At 41.2% G+C, this 20,041-nt stretch overlaps 1 protein-coding gene across 10 annotated transcripts in view; it reads left to right on the plus strand.

Moving 5' to 3' along the window:
- The first annotated feature begins 258 nt into the window (after positions 1-258).
- The window catches only part of CABIN1 (calcineurin binding protein 1), a 165,068-nt gene continuing 145,285 nt past the window's right edge, over positions 259-20,041 (plus strand). For 4 of the 10 annotated variants that reach the window (XM_063704698.1, XM_063704696.1, XM_055375154.2 and 1 more), the window contains exon 1: positions 361-687. The gene's annotated coding sequence lies outside the window, so the exon portion shown is untranslated. Of the gene's footprint in view, positions 688-14,605; positions 14,625-20,041 lie in introns of those variants that run through there. The other 6 variants (XM_063704700.1, XM_004063169.5, XM_055375155.2 and 3 more) reach the window with 6 other exon arrangements.

A 20,041-nucleotide genomic window follows, 5' to 3' on the forward strand; every position in this document is an offset into this window, starting at 1 on the left:
CACACACACACACACACACACACACACACACACACACACACACACACACACACACACACACACACACACACACACACACACACACACACACACACACACACACACACACACACACACACACACACACACACCGCGCGCCGCCCAAGGGTAGCCGTCTGCAGGGCCCCAGCTAAGCGGCCCGCGGAGAGAGCGAGCGGCGCGTACGCCCCCGCTGATTGGCTGGCACAGCCGGCACCGGAGCCAATGGGAGCACGCCTTGTTGTCAGGCGCGCAGCCGGACGGCGCGGTGGTCGGGACAGACTGGCCGTTGCTGTGGAGACGCCTGGTGAGTTCCTGGAAGGCTGGTTTGAAGGCGGTGCTGGGGTGGGGGTGAGGCTCAGCAGAGCCGGGGGCACAGGCCGGAGGGGCTGCAGGCGCGAGGCTGGGTTACGTGAGGACGCTGGGGATTTCGCGGGCAGCTTTAGAGCCCCAGTCAGGGAAACCGAGGCCGGGCTTCCTGGCTGCCTCGCGAGCCTCTTCATTGGCTCTCGCCGCCGCCCTGAGGTGCCTAGAATGGGTTCCGGCCTCCGGGGAGGTTCCCAGTAACCGCAGGAGCCACCATTGATTTGGCGTCTGCTGGGTGCAAAGCCCAGCGCGCTAACCCTTTACTCGCGACCTTTCGCTTCACCTTCACAGCAGCCCTGCGAGGTGAGTGCTGTTATTAGTGCCATTTACAGGGGTGGAAACTGAGGCCGAGGGTAGGTGAAATGATTTGCTCCAAGTCACCCAGTGCGTGAGCGCGACTCCAGACTGAAAATTTTGACCGTTCTGCTTCACTGCCTCCCCGCAAGAGGCGGGCCCTGGCCAGATAGGAACTCACCTGGCATTCCCGGGTATCTGTCTGCACAAGTGGCTTTGGGAGTCACTTAACTCTTCAGGACCTGGGTTATTACAGGTTATAAGTGTGGGACCGTCGGATTCCATGTGGCTAAGATTCTTTCTATGTGATTATTGTGGTTAGAAATAGAATATGCTTAGAACAGTCTCGTTCAGCGGTCGGCAAACTTTTGTTGTAAATATATCAATGTTTACATTGTTATATTGTAAGTATAATGAGTATAATAGTATTCATAATAGTAGTTCAGGCTTGGGGGGTCCATATTCTGTCTACTTAAGTGTAGCGATGTAGTGTGGATACAGCCGAAGACAATACATAACAGGGTAGCTGTGTCGCAATAAAATTTTAATTATGGGGACCGAAGTTTTAATTTTATATATTGTTAATATAATTTTCATGTGTCATGATTTTTTCCCCAAATATTAAAAAATGTAAAAACCATTCTTTGCTCGTGGGCTGTACAAAAAGGGCGGGCTGGTTAGCTTGCAGAACCCTCATCTAGTACAAAGCCTCATACATGAGGGGAAACAGACTGAGAGACTGACATCTATGTCAAGTCAGTCACACAGCCAGGACACTGCCACCACTGAGCTTAAGACATAGGCTTCCCACCTTCCAGGCCAGGAAACATCCCCAGTTATCACTCTGGATCAGGGTGCTGAGGTCTGAAGTTGTGCTACTCTTTATCGTGTTCTGAGGCCATGGAAACTATAAGGGGTTTGGAAACTTATTAGCTTAGACTAGTAAGCCTGGTGAATGTGCTGCTATCTGAGGAAATGCAGCTGCTGGGCTGGGAGTCAGAAATGAATAGATATTTTTCTTTTTCATGATTATTCAATAGCTTTTTTGTGTGTGTGTGACGGAGTCCTGGTCTGTCGCCCAGGCTGGAGTGCAGTGGCATGATCTCGGCTCACTGCAATCTCCGCCTCCCGGGTTCAAGCAGTTCTCCTGTCTCGGCCTCCCGAGTAGCTGGGACTACAGGCACCCGCCACCACGCTTGGCTAATTTTTGTATTTTTAGTAGAGACGAGGTTTCACCGTATTGGTCAGGCTGCTCTCAAACTCCTGACCTCAGGTGATCCACCCGCCTCGGCCTCTGAAAGTGTTGGGATTACAGGCGTCAGACACCGCGCCCGGCCTCAATAGCTTTTTTTTTTTAAAGCTCCTTTTAGTGAGTTTCTTGGATTTATGGTGAACAATACATAAATGGTTACCATCCTCACATTGCTTACAGATGATAGATATATAATCAAAATGGTTATTTCTTTTTAAGCTTTTTTTTTTTTTTTTTTTTTTTTGAGATGGAGTCTCGCCTGTGGCCCAGGCTGGAGTGCAGTGGCGCGATCTCGCCTCACTGCAAGCTCCGCCGCCTGGGTTCACGCCATTCTCTTGCCTCAGCCTCCTTAGTAGCTGGGACTACAGGCGCCCATCACCACACCCTGCTAGTTTTTTGAGACGGAGTTTCACCGTGTTAGCCAGGATGGTCTTGATCTCCTGACCTCATGATCCGCCCACCTCGGCCTCCAAAAGTGCTGAGATTACAGGCGTGAGCCACCATGCCCGGCCTCTTTTTAAGCTTTTTAAACTAATTTTAGATTTAGAGAAAAATTGCAACAATACAAAACGTTCTGTTATGTCCCTCACCCTGCTTTCCCTAATGTTAACATCTTACATAATCATACAATTATCAAGAATAGAAAGCTAGTGTTGGTACAGTATTATTAACTACGTTACAGATGTGATATGAATGTTACCATTTTTTAAATTAAGGTTGTGTTTTCATTCCAGGACCCTATCCAAGATCCCATGTTGCATTTAGTTATTTCTCCTTGGTCCGTAACACTTCCTTAGTCTTTTCTTGTTTTCCTTGGCTTTGATGCTTTTAAAGAGTAGTGATCAGTTATTTTGTCTAATGTCTCTCAATTTAAAGGTTTGTCCAGTGTTTTCTAATGATTGGGGTGAGATTATGCATTGTTGGCCAGAATAACACAAAGACACATTATCTTTGTGTCTTTCTCAGTGCATCACATGGAGTCCAAGATATTGGAATGTCTTATTACTGGTGATATTTACCTTGATCTATTGGTTTACTTGGTGTCTACCAGGTTTCTACACCATAAAATTACTATCCCTTACTAATTAATAAGTCTCTTGGGAGAGATACATTGAGAGGACACAAATTCTCGTTCTCCACAAATTTGCGCATTGACTTTAGCATCCATCTGCAGATCTTTGTGGTGTTTGCCTAAAGGTAATTATTTCTCTCTTTCCTTCTACATTATTAAGTCAAGTTCTACTGAAAGGAGAACTACCCTCTCTCTCTTTTATTTATTTATTTGATTATTTATGTGTCAGTGTAGGCCATGGATATGTATTATATTCTATGAGTTAAAATTCATTATCATCATTATTTTGTTGCTTACTGTTCCAGCATTGGCTATTTAGTTAGGATCTCCTTCAGGTTAGCTTCTGTGGCCTATCAACTGGCCCTCATTTTGTTTTTTTTTTCCTTCAAGCACTTACTTACTTTATGGCACACCACAAGGTGTTCCAGGCTCATCTTGTGTTTTCTCTGACCCAACTCTGGAATCAGTTCTTTTTGTCTTTAGCCTATCCAGTCAAGATACCATTTTCCACAGTTACTTAGGTTAGTTCCTTTCTTCCTCATGCCTTTAAGAGTGGTTATGTTAGTTGTAATAGTTAGGTTCATTGTTAGTGTTTATATTTCATTTTGAGTTCCCCCTACATCCTAGCTGATTTTAGTTTGTTTTTGCGGTATGAATTATGACTGATTTCTGAGAGTCAGAGCTACACACAAAGGTATACTCAGAGAAGTGTCTTTCCCTTCTTATGCCTACCGCCCTGTTCCCATTCACCCCTTCTTTTCACCGCTTTCCCACCTACCCTGTATAGCTAACTTTGGTATCTGGATTATCTCGTGTTTCTTTCGCACAAGTGAACAGTTAGTTGTGTATTTTTTCATATCCTCTTTTTTCTTATACAAAGGTGACATGCTATATAGATAATTGTGTTTGCTTTTTTCACTTAATAGTATGTTTTAGGCCAGGCGTGGTGGCTCATGCCTGTAATCCTAGCACTTTAGGAGGCTGAGGTGGGCAGATTGCCTGAGGTCAGGATTTCAAGACTAGCCTGGCCAACATGGTGAAACCCCGTCTCTACTAAAAATACAAAAAAATTAGCTGGGTGTGGTGGTGGGCACCTGTAATCCCAGCCACTTGGAAGGCTGAGGCTGGAGAATCTCTTGAACCTGGGAGGCAGACGGTGCAGTGAGCCGAGATTGCACCACTGCACTCCAGCCTGGGTGACCGGCCGAGTGAGACTCTATCTCCAAAAAAAAAAAAAAAAAGAATAGTGTGTCTTGAAAATCACCCCATATCTGTTCATAGAGATCTTCCTCATTCTTTTTTTTTTTTTGAGACGGAGTCTCGCTCTTTTGCCCAGGACTGAGTGCATTGGCGCTATCTCGGCTCACTGCAAGCTCCGCCTCGCGGGTTCACGCCGTTCTGCTGCCTCAGCCTCCCGAGTAGCTGGGACTACAGGTGCCCACCACCGCGCCTGGCTAATTTTTTGTATTTTTAGTAGAGACGGGGTTTCACCGTGTTAGCCAGGATGGTCTCGATCTTCTGACCTTGTGATCCGCCCGCCTCAGCCTCCCAAAGTGCTAGGATTACAGGCATGAGTCACCGCGCCCGGCCCCTCATTAATTTTTAAAAACATCTTTATTGAGGCCAGGCATGGTGGCACACGCCTGTAATCCCAGACTTTGGGAGGCTGAGGTGGGCAGATCATTTGAGGTCTGGAGTTTGAGGCCAGCCTGACCAACATGGTGAAACCCCTTTCTAGTAAAAATACAAAAAAAATTAGCTGGGCATGGTGGTGCATGCATGTAGTCCCAGCTACCCGGGAAGCTGAGGCAGGAGTATCGCTTGAACCCAGGAGGCAGAGGTTGCAGTGAGCCGAGATCGCGCCACTGCACTCCAGCCAGGGCGACAGGGCGAGACCCCGTCTCAAGAAAACACAAACAAGCAAAAACATCTTTATTGAGATATAATTTACATACCTTACAATTGACCGATTTAAGTAGACAATTGAGTGGTATTTAGTACATGCACAGTTATGCAAGCATCATCGCAATATATTTTAGAACATTTTTATCACCCTTAAAAGAAACCCTGATCCGTTAGCAATTAGCAGTTACTTCCCATCCTGTCTTCCCCCAGCTCTAGGCAACCACGAATCCACTTTCTGACTTTATAAATTTGCCTGTTTTGGACATTTCATGTAAATGGGATCATACAATATGTGGTATTTTGTTATTGGCTTCTTCCACTTAGGATGATGTTTTCATGGTTCATCCATGTTGTCAGTGTTTCATTATTTTTATGGCTGAATAATATTCCATTTTATGGATATACCACCTTTTGTTTATCCATTTATCAGTTGATGGATTTTGGGTTTCTACTTATGCATTATTTTGAATTATGTTGCTATGAACATTGCCTCATTAATTTTTACAGCTGCATATTACTTCATTATATGAATGTACCATAGTATGTACCATGGTACGTTATAATAGTTTATTCATCTACTCTCCTATCTATGGCCATTTAAGCTGCTTCCATTATCTTGCAGTTACAAACAGTGCTGCACGGTGAATAATTCTGTGCATATGTATTTTTGTATTGCTGGAGGTACATATTCAGGGTAGTTGCTAGAAGTGGAATTGCTGGGTTGAAAGGTAAATGCATATGTAGTTTTCTCAGATATAGTCAAATTTCCCTCCAGAAGGGTTGTACCAATTTCCAACAGTGTATGAGAATAGCACCTGTTTCTCCACAACCTCACCAACAGTGTGTGCTGTCATGCTTTAATTTTTGCAGTGAGAAATAGTGTCTAGTGTTGTTTTGTTTTAATATGCATATCTCTGTGAATGATTTGAACATTTTTTCATATGTTTTCGAGCTAGTTGCGTCTTCTTTTGTGATTTATCTGTTCGTATTTTTTCTCCATTTGTCTACCAGGTTTTTGTTTTTCTGTTCTTTAGCTTTTTTAAAAAAATTGTGATAAAATATAAGCAACATACAATTTATCTTTTTTTTTTTTTTGAGATGGAGTCTCTGTCACCAGGCTGGAGTGTAATGGCGCGATCTCGGCTCACTGCAACCTCCACCTCTTGGGTTCAAGCAATTCTCCTGCCTCAGCCTCCCGAGTAGCTGGGACTACAGGCGCGTGCCACCATGCCCAGCTAATTTTTTTGTATTTTTAGCAGAGACAGGGTTTCACTGTGTTAGCCAGGATGGTCTCCATCTCCTGACCTCCTCATCCGCCTGCCTCAGCCTCCCAAAGTGCTGGGATTACAGGCGTGAGCCACTGCACCTGACCCAATTTATCATTTTAACCATTTTTTAAGTGTGCCATTTTGTGCCATTAAATAAATCCACATTGTTATGCAGCCATCACCACCATCCATCTCCGGAACTTTTTTCATCTTTTCAAACTGAAACTCTGTATCCATTAAACAGGAATTCCCATTCTTCCCTCCCCTAGCCCTGTGGCCACTATTCTACTTTCTGTTTCTATGAATTTGACTACTGTAGGTACCTTATATACATGGAATCGTACAATATTTATCTTTTTATGACTGGCTTATTCCACTTACTATAATGTCTTCAAGGTTCATCCATGTTGTAGCATATTTCGGAATTACCTTCTTTTTTGTGACGTGTCAGGATTACCTTCCTTTTTAAGGCTGAATAATAAATGTTTCATTGTATGTATATACTACATTTTGTTTAGCCATTCATCTGTCATGAACAGTTGGGTTGCTTTCACCATTTTTTTTTTTCTTAGCTTCAGCTTAAAGGAGGCCACCTTTCGACTATTGTAAATAATACTGTGTCCCTCAGTTGTAAAACGTTATTTATTTATTTTAAATAGTATGGTGCTCTTGTCACCCAGGCTGGAATGCAATGGTGTGATCACAGCTCACTGCAGCCTCAACCTTCTACCTCAACTGCCCCGAGTAGCTGGGACTACAGGTGTATACCACCATGCCCTGGCTAATTTTTAAATTTTTTGTAGAGATGGAGTCTCTCTGTGTTGCCCAGGCTGGTTTTGAACTCCTGGCCTCAAGCAATCCTTTCACCTTGGCTTCCCAAAGTGCTGGGACTAAAGGTGTGAGCCACCATGCCCATCCTGTTTCTCAGTTTTTAAGAGCTGTTTGTATATTAGGGATATTAGTCCCTTGTCAGTGGTATATGTTGCAAATATTTTCTCCCAATTTGTTAGCTTTTAATTTTTTTTCTGAGTTTTTAAATTTTTTTGTCATGCAAAAATTTTTAAATTTTTATGTAGTTAAATGTATCACTCTTTTCCTTTACTGTTTGTGAATTTTAAATCATATTTGGCCCTTCTCTACTACTTAATACTAAGTGTTAATACAAAGGTTAAAGAGGAATTCACCAGTATCTCCTTTAGTAGTTGTATGGTTTCATTTTTTATCATTTAGATTTATAATTCATTTGCAAGTTTATTCTTGTGAGTTATCTTTTTCCAACAGTGAATACTGTTCCAGCAGTATTTAATACAAAGTTCATCTTGACTCTAGTGATTTGAGATGCCATCTTTGCCATATTTTTTATTTCTGTATGTACTTGAGTCTAATTCTGGACCTCATCTTTTTGTGTACATATGCAGCAGTACCTCACTGATTTCATTATGAAGGCTTTGTACAGTAGGTTTTAATGTCTGTTATACCTATCCCCCCTTACAGTTTTTTGTTTTCATTGTTTTCCTAGTCTTAAATTTTTGTTTTTCCATATGAATTTTAGTATCAACTTGTCAATATTATCTTGTCAGTATTTGTATTGGGATTGCATTGAATGTATAAATTAACTTGGGAAGAACTGACATCTTTATATTTTTGAATCCTATCCAAGAACAGGGGATGTCATTTCATTTGTTCAAGTTAACTTTAGTGTCTTTTAATAGTGATTTAAACTTTTTCTTGCACAGTTTTAATTAACTTTATTCCTAAGTATTTAATGATCTTGTTGCTATTGCAAATGGGATTTTTCTCTACCATAATGTCTTCTTTTATGGTTTGTATATATGAAGGCTGTTGATTTTTATGTATTAATCTTATATTGTGCAACTTCACTGAGTGTTTTTTTTTTTTTTTTTTTGAGAAGGAGTCTCACTCTGTCGCCCAGGCTGGAGTGCAGTGGCGCAATCTTGGCTCACTGCAACCTCCGCCTCCTGAGTTTAAGTGATTCTCCTGCCTCAGCCTCCTTGAGTAGCTGGGATTACAGGCATGCGCCACCATGCCTGGCTGATTTTTTGTATTTTTGGTAGAGACAGGGTTTCACCATGTTGGTCAGGCTAGCCTCGAACTCCTGACTTCATGATCCTCCTGCCTTGGCCTCCCAAAGTGCTGGGATTACAGGCGTGAGCCTGTAATTTTTGTATTTTTGGTAGAGACAGGGTTTCACCGTGTTGGCCAGGATGGTCTCGAACTGCTGACCTCAAGCAATCCACCCACCTCAGCCTTGCAGAGCACTGGGATTACAGGCGTGAGCCACCATGCCCAGCCCGCTGAGTTATTATTGAATAAATTTTATCATTGATTTTGGGGTTTTCCAGGTAGTATATCATATTATCTACAATTAGTGATAGCTTTTCTTTACCCTTTTTTTTTTTTTTTTTTGAGATGGAGTTTCGCCCTTGTTGCCCAGGCTGGAGTGCAATGGTGCAATCTTAGCTCACCACAACCTCCGCTTCCTGGGTTCAAGCAATTCTCCTGCTTCAGCCTCCCGAGTACCTGGGATCACAGGCATGCGCCACCATGCCCAGCTAATTTTGTATTTTTAGTAGAGACGGGGTTTCTCCATGTTGGTCAGGCTGGTCTTGAACTCCCGACCAGCCTGATCCACTCGCCTCAGCCTCCCAAAGTGCTGGGATTACAGGCGTGAGTCACTGCGCTTGGCCTTTACCCATTTTTATATCTCTAATTGATTTCTCTCTTCTAATTTTATTGGCTAATATTGCACAGGTGGATAGTAGCAGAGATAGTGGACATTTTTGCTTTGTTCTTGATATTAATCTCTGAAATTAATGGACATGCCTCTGAAATAAGGTTTGCCCATGAAATAAGATTTTGGCTTTAGGACTAAGGTGTATTTATATATTAGAGTATCTCAATTTCTGTATTTTCCTGAGTATTTTTTATTATGAATAGATATTGAATTTTGTCAGACTTTCTCTTCTGTGGAGATAATCATGTAACTATTTTTCCCTTAGATGATTACATTGTGTTTTCACATGTGATGTGTGTTTTTTTGTTAGTACCTATTTTTTATTTTTTTATTTTTTTACGGGGTCTCACTTTGTCACCCAGGCCGGCATACAGTGGTGCAATTACTGCTTACTGCTGCCTCAACTTCTCAGGCTCAAATGATCCTCCTCTGTCAGCCTCCCAAGTAGCTGGGATTACAGGCATGTGCCACTATACCCAGCTAATTTTAAAATTTTTTTTGTAGAGATGAGGTCTCCCTATGTTGCCCAGACTGGTCTCGAACTCCTGCCTCAGCCTCCCAAAGTGCTGGGATTATAGGCAGATTACAGTCATGAGCCACCATGTCTGTCCGTTAGTATTTCTTTAAATTTCTCCAACATTTTCATTGCATTTCCTTTTATCTGGAAGTTGTTTATCAGGAGATTCTCAAATTTTTAGATAGACACACCTTTCTTCTGTTGGTGGTGATGGTCGTGTTAGTAAATTCTGGATTTAAGCATTATGATTGGCAAGTGTTGTTTTTAGTATCTTTACTTGATGGAAGGTGTTTTCTTTGTGACATGAGCAGTTTTTGTGTGTGTGTGTGAATGTGCTGTGAGCACTGGAGAAGAATATATCATTTCTGTTATCAAGGTGTGGAGTTTGATATACATCTATATCATCTCCTCTATTATGTTGTTTAGATCAATCATCTATCTCCTCATTTTTTCTCCACTTGATTTGTCTTTAAAAAAAATTTTTTTTTGAGACAAGGTCTCACTGTGTATCCCAGGCTGGAATGCAGTGGTGTGATCATGGCTTACTGCAGCCTTGAACTCCTGGGTTCAAGTGATCCTCCCACTTTAGTCTCCTCAGTAGCTGGGACTACAGGTGCATGTCACCATGCCTGGCTAATTTTTATTTTATTTATTTATTTATTTTAGAGATAGGGGTCTCACTATCTTGCCCAGGGTGGTCTCGGACTCCTGGAGTCAAAGGATCCTCCAACTCCAGCCTCCCAAAGTGCTGGGATTACAGGCATGAGCCACCAAGCCTGGCCATCATTTTAAAATATTTTTGTAGAGACAGGGTCTCGCTATGTTGCCCAGGCTAGTCTCGAACTCTTGGGCTCAAGCCATCTTCCTGCCTTGGCCTGCCAAAGTGTTGGGATTACAGGTGTGAGCCACAGTGCCCGATCAATTTGTCTTTTTAAAAAAATTATTTATTTATTATTTTTTCAAGAGATGGGGTCTTGCTGTGTTGCCCAGGCTGGACTTGAACTTCTGGACCTTAGCCTCCTGAGTAGGTGAAATTACAGGTGCACCCTGCCATACTTGGTGCGTGATCTGTCTTGTTTTGAGATTGGTTTGAAGCCTCTAATTTTTAGGGTGTTACTGTTTATGTGTCCTTGCATCTCCTTTGGGTTATTCTTTGTTTTTTGTTTTTGTTTTTGTTTTTGTTTTGGAGACAGAGCCTCACTCTGTTGCCCCAGGCTGGAGTGCAGTGGCTCTGCCTCCCAGGTTCAAGCGATTCTCCTGCCTCAGCTTCCCAAGTAGCTGGGATTATAGGCACATGCCACCATGCCCAGCTATTTTTTGTATTTTTAGTAGAGATGGGGTTTCACCATGTTGGCCAGGCTGGTCTCGAATCCCCGACCTCAGGTGATCTACCCACCTTGGCCTCCCAAAGTGCTGGGATTACAGGTGTGAGCCACCGTGCCCGGCCAGCATATTCTTGACTGTCATATCATCAGTGTGAATTGTGCCTTTGTTACATTTAATACTTTTGGGCTTGAATTCTACTTTGATGTCTATCCCTGTGCTATTTTTTTAACAAATTGTATTTACTTTTATTAGAATATTTTTATACTTATTATATTTAATTAAATTATTTGACCTTTTTTGGAGTTATAGTTCTGTGACTTTTGACACATGTGTAGACTTGTTACCACCACCATCATTACCACTATCAGGATAAGGAACAGTCCATTGCTTATGGCACCCCTTTACAGACACCTTTCTTTACCCCGGGCTGCCCCTGATGTGTTCTCCATCACTATAGTTTTGTCATTTCAAGAATGTCATGTAAATAGAAATATAATAGTGTACAACCTTTTGAGACTGGCTTTTCTCACTTAGCATAATGCCTTTGAAATTCACCTCAGTTGTTTCATATATCAATTGTTTGTTCCTTCACAGTAGTAGTAGTAGTCCACTGTATGATATATCACAGTTTATCTACTCACCTAATGAACGATATTTGAGTTGTTTCCAGTTTTTGGTGATTTGAGTGGAGCTGTAAACATTTTTATACAAGTTTTGTGTGAACATTTCTCTAGGATAAATAACTAGGAGTGAGATTGATGTATCGTATGCTAGTGTATGTTGAGTTTTGTAAGAAACTGTTTCCTAGCATGGTTGAACCATTTTCCATTCCTATTAGCAGTGTATGATTCTTCCAGTTGCTCTGTGTTGGCATTATCAGTTTTTAAAAAAATACAGCTATTTTAATAGGTGCATATGGTAGCTCATCATGGTTTTAATTCATATTTCTCTAATGATGAATGAGGTTGAGCATCTTTTAATGTACTTACTTGTCTTTGGTGAAGTATCTGTTCAAGTCTTTTGCCCATTTTTTAATTGGTCTTTTTTTATTGTGCCAAAATTTGTATAACATAAAATTTACCATTGTAACCATTTTAAGTGAACAATTCAGTGGCATAAAGAACATTCACAACATTGTATAACTGTGCCACTATCTATTTCCAAAAAATTTTTATCATACCAAACAGAAACTTTGTGTTTATTAGGCAGTAACTCTTGATTATTCCCTTCTTGCAGCCTGTGGTACTTTCAATCTCTAGGTACGTTATATATCAAACAATATTTGTACTTTTGTATATAGCCTATTTTACTTAACATAGTGTTTTCAAGGTTCATTCATGTTATAGAGCGTGTATCACAATTTCATTCCTTTTTATGGCTGAATACTATTTCATTGTATTTGTATACCACATTTTGTTTATCCATCTATTGGTGGACACTTGGTTTGTTTCTGCCTTTTGGCTATTGTGAATAATGCTGCAGTGAACACAGGTGAACAAGTATCTGTTCAAGTCCTGTTCTTTCAGGTAAAAACCTGAGTGGAATTGCTGGGTCATGTAGCAATTCCATGTCTGACTTTTTGAGGAACTACTAAACTGTTTTCCACAGGGGCTGGACCATTTTACATTCCTACCAGCAGTACATGAGTGTTTGAGTTTTTCTACATCCTTGCCAACACTTGTTATTTTCTGTTTCCTTTCTGTTTTATTTTTTTGATAATAGCCATTCTAGTGGATGGAAATAGTATCTCACTGTAGTTTTGATTTACATTTCCTGGATGACTAATTTACAATTCCCTGATATACACTTACAGGTGTTTTTATATCTTCTTTAGAGAAAATGTCTTTTGAAAGTCATTTACCTGTTTTTTTTTTTTTGAGATGGAGACTTGCTCTGTCACCCAGGCTGGAGTGCAGTGGTGCGATTTTGGCTCACTGTAAACTCTGCCTCCCAGGCCCAAGCAATTCTCATGCCTCAGCCTTCTGAATAGCTGGATTACAGGTGCATGCCACCATGCCCAGCTAATTTTTGTATTTTTAGTAGAGACGGGGTTTCACCATGTTGGCCAGGCTGGTCTCGAACTTCTGGCCTAAAGTGATCTGCCTGCCTCAGCCTCCCAAAGTGCTAGGATTACAGACGTGAACTACCATGCCCAGTCATTTACCCATTTTTAAATTGACTTGTTTGTCTTTTTGTTGTTGAATTGTAGGAGTTCTTTATATATTCTGGATATTAATCTCTTATTAGGTATATGATTTACAAATATTTTCTTCCATTCTGTGTGTTGTCTTTTCACTCTTTTGATAGTGTCCTTTGCATAAAAGTTTTACATTTTGATGAAGTCTAATTTATCTATTTTTCCTTTTGTTTCCTGTGCTTTTGGTGTCATGCTTAAGAGGCTATTGCCAGATCCAAGGACATGAAGATTTTTCCATATGTTTTTTCCTAAGAATTGCTTCTCTCTTGCTGCTTTCAAGATCTTCTCTTTGGTTTTGGTCTTAATAAGTTGACTATAATGTGTCTGAATGTGGATGTCTTTGAATGTGTACTTCTTAGAGTTCATTGAACTTCTTGGATATGTATGTTAATGTCTTTAATTGGATTTGAGGAGTTTTCAGCCATTATTTCTTTGAATAATTTTTCTACCCCTTTCTCTCTTCTCCCTCAGATACTCCTATGATACATACGTTAGTTTTCTAGATGGTATCCCCCGTATGTCTCTATGTCTCTATTCATTTTTCTTTATTCTTTTTATTTTTCTCACACTGGATAATTTCAATTGCCTTTCCTTCACATTCGCTGACCATTTATTTTGCTTGCTCACATTTGTTTTTGAATTTTCAGTTGTATTTTTAGTCTTCAGAATTTTTGTTTGATTTCTTTTTAGAATTTCTGTCTCTTTAGTGATAATCTCATCTTGTTCTTACATTATTTTCCTTATTTCCTTTATTATTTTATTCATCTATCCTGATTTCCTTTAGTTGATTCAGTGTATTTAGGACAGTTAATATTTTTGACTAGTAATTTCAGTGTCTGGTCAGGAATATTTTCTATCAAATTTAGTGTCTCAGGGATGGTTTCTATCAAATTCCTTTTTCCTGTGAATGTGCCACGTTTTCTTTTTTCTTTGTATTCTTTGTAATTTTTTTGTTTAGAATTGTACATTCTAAGTATTATAGTATGGATAATGTTGGAAGTCAGATTTCTGACTTTTTCTTGTTGAGGGCTGCAGCCATCAATTTTTGACTTTTTCAAACTGTTTTTGCAAAATGTATTCCTTGTTGTTTGTGGGCACTGTAGATTCTGTTCCATTATTTCTTTGGTCAGCCAGTGACCTGACAACGATTTCCTTAAATGTCTGATACAAAAGGGGGGAAAAGGTGTTCCATCTCTTTAAATCTTCTGATAGAAGCCACCTGTGAAAACATCGATAGCCTGAGAAGGCCAAAACCAAGGCAAGTATATACCAGTTCTACAGGGATCTGCCAGACCAACCAAAGTGCACAAACCCACATTTTTGTAGGTTTAGAACCAACCAGCCACTTTAGGAACATGAGCTGCTATCCCTATAGCCGTGAGTGGTGGGGCCGAGGAATGGGGGATGGTAGCTGAGTCAAGTTATTCTTTTACCAAATATCAGCAGCCTCTGCTCATCAAACGCTCTGCTGGTTGTTTTAAGTGTTCGGTCAGGTTGCAAAGTTTTGTTTTGTTTTGTTTTGCTTTGTTTGAGACAGGCTCTCACTCTGTCACCCAGGCTGAAGTGCAGTGGTGCAATCTCAGCTTACTGTAGCCTCGACCTCCCAGGCTGAAGTTATCCTCCCACTCAGCCTCCCAAGTATCTGGGACTACAGGTATGTGCCACCACGCCCAGCTAATTTATTTTTTTGAGACAGGCTCTCACTCTGTTGCCCAGGCTGGAGTGCGGTGGCACAATCTCAGCTTACTGCAGCCTCAACCTCCTGGACTCAAGTGAGCCTCCCAACCTCAGCCCCCAGGTAGCTGGGACAACAGGCATGTGCCTCCACGCCCAGCTAATTTTTTTGTATTTTTTTGTAGAGACAGGTTTTCGCTATGTTGCCCAGGCTGGTCTCGAACTCCTGAGCTCAAGTGATCCACCCATCTCTGTCTCCCAAAGTGCTAGGATTATAGACTTGATCCACCATGCCTGGACTAATTTTTTTTATGTTTTGTAGAAACGAGGTCTCACTCTGTTGCCCAGGCTGGCCTCAAACTCCTGGGCTCAAGCAATCATCCTGTGTTGGCCTCCCAAAGTACTGGGATTATAGGTGTGAACCACCATGCCTGGCCAGGTTCCAGACTTTGAAACAGTAGATTTTGATAATTATTTTCCTAGTTTACTGGTTGTTTTGGTGGAAGGACTGACCTTTTCATTCTTGTAGCAGTGTCTTTTGTAAAGCAAGAGTTTTTAAATTTGGAAGTTCAGTTTATTAAGTTTTTTGCTTATGGATTGTGTTTTTTTGTGTTGTCTGAAGGCTTGTCTAACCCTAGGTTTCAAGGATTTTCTCCTGTGTTTTCTTTGTTTTGTATTTTATGTTTAGAAATGATCCATTTTGAGTTATTTTTGTATTAGATGTGAATTTTTGGTCAAGGTTCTTTTTCTTTTTTCTTTTTGAATATGGATGTTCAGTTGTTCCAGAACCATTTGTTGCAAAGAAGATTCTTTCTCCATTGAATTGCCTTTGCACCATAGTCAGTAATAAATTGGCCATGTTCATTTGGGTTCTTATGGACTCTGTATTTTGTTTCATTGATTTATGTGTCTGTTCATTTACTAACACTATGCTGCCTTGATTATTACAGCTTTATTGTAAGTTTTTAAATTGTGTAGTGTGATCCGTCCAATATTACTATTCTTTTCAAAACTGGGTCATTCTAGTACCTCTCTGGCCTTCCATTAAATCTTTCTGTCAGCTTATCTATAATTACAAACAGACCCTGCTGTGATGTTTATTGGGATTGCACTAAATCTGTAGGTCTGTTTGGGGAAAATTGACGTCTTTACTATGTTGAATCTTCCAGTTCATGAACGTGGTATGTCTTTCTATTTGTTTAGATCTACTTTGAGTTATTTCACCACTATTTTCTTGGTTTCAGAATATAGACTTTGTACATATTTTGTTGTATTTATACATAATTTTTTGGAGCTATTATAAATGATATTCTTTTTTTCAATTTTGATTTCTAGTGTTTATTGCTAGTATGCCGACATACAATTACTTTTATGTGTTGACCTGTACCCTATGACTTTGCTAAACACACTTAGAAGTTCTAGGGCTTTATTTTCTAGATTACTTGAGATTTTATATGAAAGGCAATCATGCTGTCTCTGAAAAGGGACAGTTTTATTTTTTTCTGTGTAATCTCTTTCCACTTAACTTATTTTTCTTGCCTTAACGTAGTAGCTAGGGCTTCCAGTATATTGTGGAATAGGACAGATGACAGTGGATATCCTTGCCTTGTTTCTTGATCTTGGAGGGAAATTAAGTATGATGTTAGCTGTAAATACCTTTTATCAGATTGCTATGGTTTGAATGTATCCCCCACAGTTTATATGTTGGAAATGTAATCCCCGATGCAACAGTGTTGACAAGTGGAACCTTTAAGAGTTGATTAGGTCATGAGGGATCTGCCTTTATGAGTGGATTAATGTTGTTATTGTGGGAATAGGTTCATTATTGCAAGGATGGGCTTGTTACAGAAGTGAGTTCATCCCCCTTTTGCTTTGTCATGCTCTCTCACCCTTCTGCCTTCCACCATGCAGTGATGCGGTAAGGCCTTTGCCAGGTACTGGCACTGGCGCCATGCTCTTTGACTCTCCAGTTTCCAGGACTGTGAGCCAATACATTACTGTTTTTTTATAAATTACCCAGGCTCAGATATTCTGTTATAGCAGCACCAAATTGACTAAGATACAGATTGAGGAGGTCTCTTCCACTTTGGATCTACTGGCAGGTTTTTTTTTTTTTAATCATTACAGTCATGCTTCAGAGATATCGTGGGTTTGGTTCCAGACCACTGCAATAAAGTGAATATCTATCACAATAAAGCAAGTCACACAAATTTTTTGGTTTCCCAGTACATATAAAAGTTAATGTTTATACTGTACTATAGTCTATTAAGTGTGCAGCAGCATTATATCTAAAAAAATGTACATACCTTAGTTAAGAAATACTTTATTGCTAAAAAATGCTGACACAGAAACCCAAAGTAAGCACATGCTCTTGGAAAAATGACACTTACCAACTTTCTTGACAAAGGGCTGCCACAGACTTTCAATTCATCAGAAACACAGTACCTGTGAAGCTCAATAAAGTAAAGCACAGAAAAATGAAGTGTGTCAAAAAAACGGGGACTGTTAAAGTCCTATTTGAGCTGAGATGGGAATGCTCCTCCTCATATGGGAGTGCTGCAGTCCATGGTGTTAACAGAGCCATCAGTGAGCCATGTCTCTGCAGGCTGTCTCTGCATTGAGGTACTTCTGAAGCTTGCCCTGTCCTTCAAAGGTCATCCTGTGAATGATGGATGCTGGTCATGGAGAAAGATTTGACTGAAAAGTTAAATGTGTCCTGTCCTCCAGTCGTTTTTTTCCAGCCCTTGTTCTGTCTTTGTTATGGAGAGGTGCAGTTGTATGACTATTCCATCCTTAGGAATATGGTTACAGGGCTCAGCTTCCTTATCTCTAATATGAGGATGCACATTTGTTCTGCACAGGAAGCACTTTGTTTTCTGCTTGACTTGTGGTACTTCTCCCTGTGTGGAGGGTATGACTGAATAACAGGTGAGCTGTCTAGAAACCACTCATGTACTCACTTGTCTCTTCCTTCATGGGATTTGGTACCAGATATAGTGGTACAAAGATAAATAGGACAGGACTGCTGCCTTTGGGAAGTTTACAAGGCTATTAAGAGGGACAGACCCAGAGGCAGGGTGATTTCCACTGAAGAGGTGAGGGCGTGTAGAGGGGACATTTAGAAAGAACCATCTCTTGCTGTGCCAAATCAGTGTAAGATTTTTAGTTTTAAAAAGATGTTTTATTTGTATATCTTAGGAAAAATTCTTGCAGGTACTCGATATTTAAAAACTCAAGGCCAGGTATGGTGGCTCATACCTATAACAGCACTTTGAGAGGCTGAGACAGGTGGATCGCTTGAGGCCAGGAGTTTGAAACCAGCCTGGCTAACATGGTGAAACCCTGTTTCTACTAAAAATACAAAAATTAGCCAGATGTGGTGGAGCATGCCTGTAATGCCAGTTACTCAGGAGGCTGAGACATGAGAATCACTTGAACCCAGGAGTTGGAGGTTGCAGTGAGCCTCAAGCCAAGGCCTCAAGCCGAGGCGCTTGAGCTCAAGGGTTCAAGACCAACCTGGACAACATTGTGAAACCCCGTGTCTACAAAAAAACAATTAAAAATTTAGCGAGGCATGGTGCCATGCACTTGCAGTCCCAGCTACTGAGGAAGCTGAGATGGGAAGATTGCCTGAGCCCAGGAGGCTGAGGCTGCAGTGAGCTGAGGTGAGATTGTGCCACTGCACTCCAGCCTGGGCAACACAGTGAGACCCTGTCTTAAAAAAAAAAATAGTAGTTGCTAGTAAAGGGGATTATACAGTACATGTTCAAAGCCCCCACAGTCTTTCCAATGTGTCCATTATTCTGGCTTCTTCTTAATTTTGCTACTGGAAATTTTGGAGTAGCTGAGGAAGAGTGGTAATGATGGAGTGGAAATAGAAGGCAGTGGGCAGAAGGGGTGCTGGTCTCATGGACCTAATGTATGTGATGAGTCTATATGAGAATCATTTTTTAGGTTCTCCTTGATGAAATGTTGTGTAGACAGTAAAACTGTATACCTACAAGTATGCCTCAGTTCAGTATATGTCTGTGCCCAGGAGACACATTGAAAAGCAGTGCCCAGCTTAAAACTTGGGTTCTGCTGCCCACCAGCTGGGCAGCCTGAGGCAAATCACCTAACGTGGCAAGCCTGAGGTATCTCCCTATAAAATGGGAGCTGGTCTTTGTGAGTTTTTGATTAGCATGTAATACTTGGGCATTGAATAGCTTTTTGCTGATACTTTTATTAGAGAATTGGAAATTTTGTTTTCTGCTTTATGGAGTGATGTTGATGATGCATAAGTGATGGCCCAACAGCCTGAGCAAATACGATTTATTCTATGGCCATCAGCAAACCTGTTCGGAGCTCTTGCAGGGCATCAGTTGTGGCTCTTAGCTGAAGCATAATAGCTCACAGCTGTGCATGTCCAGGGGCAGGCAGGAGACTCTTTGCCAAGGCGTGTCGCTTTTTGCTGTGCTAGAAAGAGTACTGGGCTTTGAGTCCTATTTTTGTCTCTTTTTAGCATTATGACTTTGGGCAGGTCAGCTAGTCTCCCTAAGCCTTGGTTTCCTAATCTGGAAAATGGGGATGATAATGCCTATTTTGTAAGGCTGCATTAAATTCAAGTGAGATAATGTGAATGTGCTTTGTAAATGTCTAGGATGGACTGGAGATTTGGAGAGGTGCCAAGTGCTGCTGTTTTTAGATTATGTTAAAGCCAGCACAGGTGCCCTTTTAGTGGGGAAAGTTGACTTGAGTTTTAACATAGAACAATTTTGAAAATAATTAGGAAGCCTGAAATTTGTATTTGTTCTCCTACACTGTGGACTGTTTTCAGGGTGTTTGGGTTCTGCTGATCATGGTACTCAGGGAGCTGTTGCTTCAGGGAATCCAGGTGCCTTCTTTATGGAGGAGGCAGGAGGGATTGGGCTGGGGCAGGGACTCAGACAGCATATGGGGCCAGACACCCTGCTCTGGGGTTTCTCACTGTTTTTTTTCTCCAACTTGCCTAGTTATTTAGTCATTCATCTGTCCTGAGAGGCCATCTCCTGTCAGCTCTGCGATTGGACTTGCACCCACCATAGTCCTGGAGACAAAGGAGCATATGCCCCAGGGGAAGGCACAGGCCCACCTGGCACCATCCTGGTAGTGGTTGGATGCATTCCTTTGAGACATTACTTAGGAAGCAGATGAGCTTTCTTACTTGTGGAATAGGTTGGCCTTGGCATGATGGCTGTATTGATGTTCTCCCACCCATGCACATGGACCCTGCCACTGCCACACAGAGACCTGATCCTTCAGCCATTAATGGGCCCCTCCCTTGTTTTTCCCTAGGAGGATCCAGTTGGCATCTAGGAAGACTTGCCATGACTTAGAGCTAGCACCCGTCCTGCAGAAAGTGGGTTGAGAGGCCTGTGT

The sequence above is a fragment of the Gorilla gorilla genome, chromosome 23, assembly GCF_029281585.2.
Source record: "Gorilla gorilla gorilla isolate KB3781 chromosome 23, NHGRI_mGorGor1-v2.1_pri, whole genome shotgun sequence".
In the NCBI taxonomy this organism is placed as follows: Eukaryota; Metazoa; Chordata; class Mammalia; order Primates; family Hominidae; genus Gorilla; species Gorilla gorilla.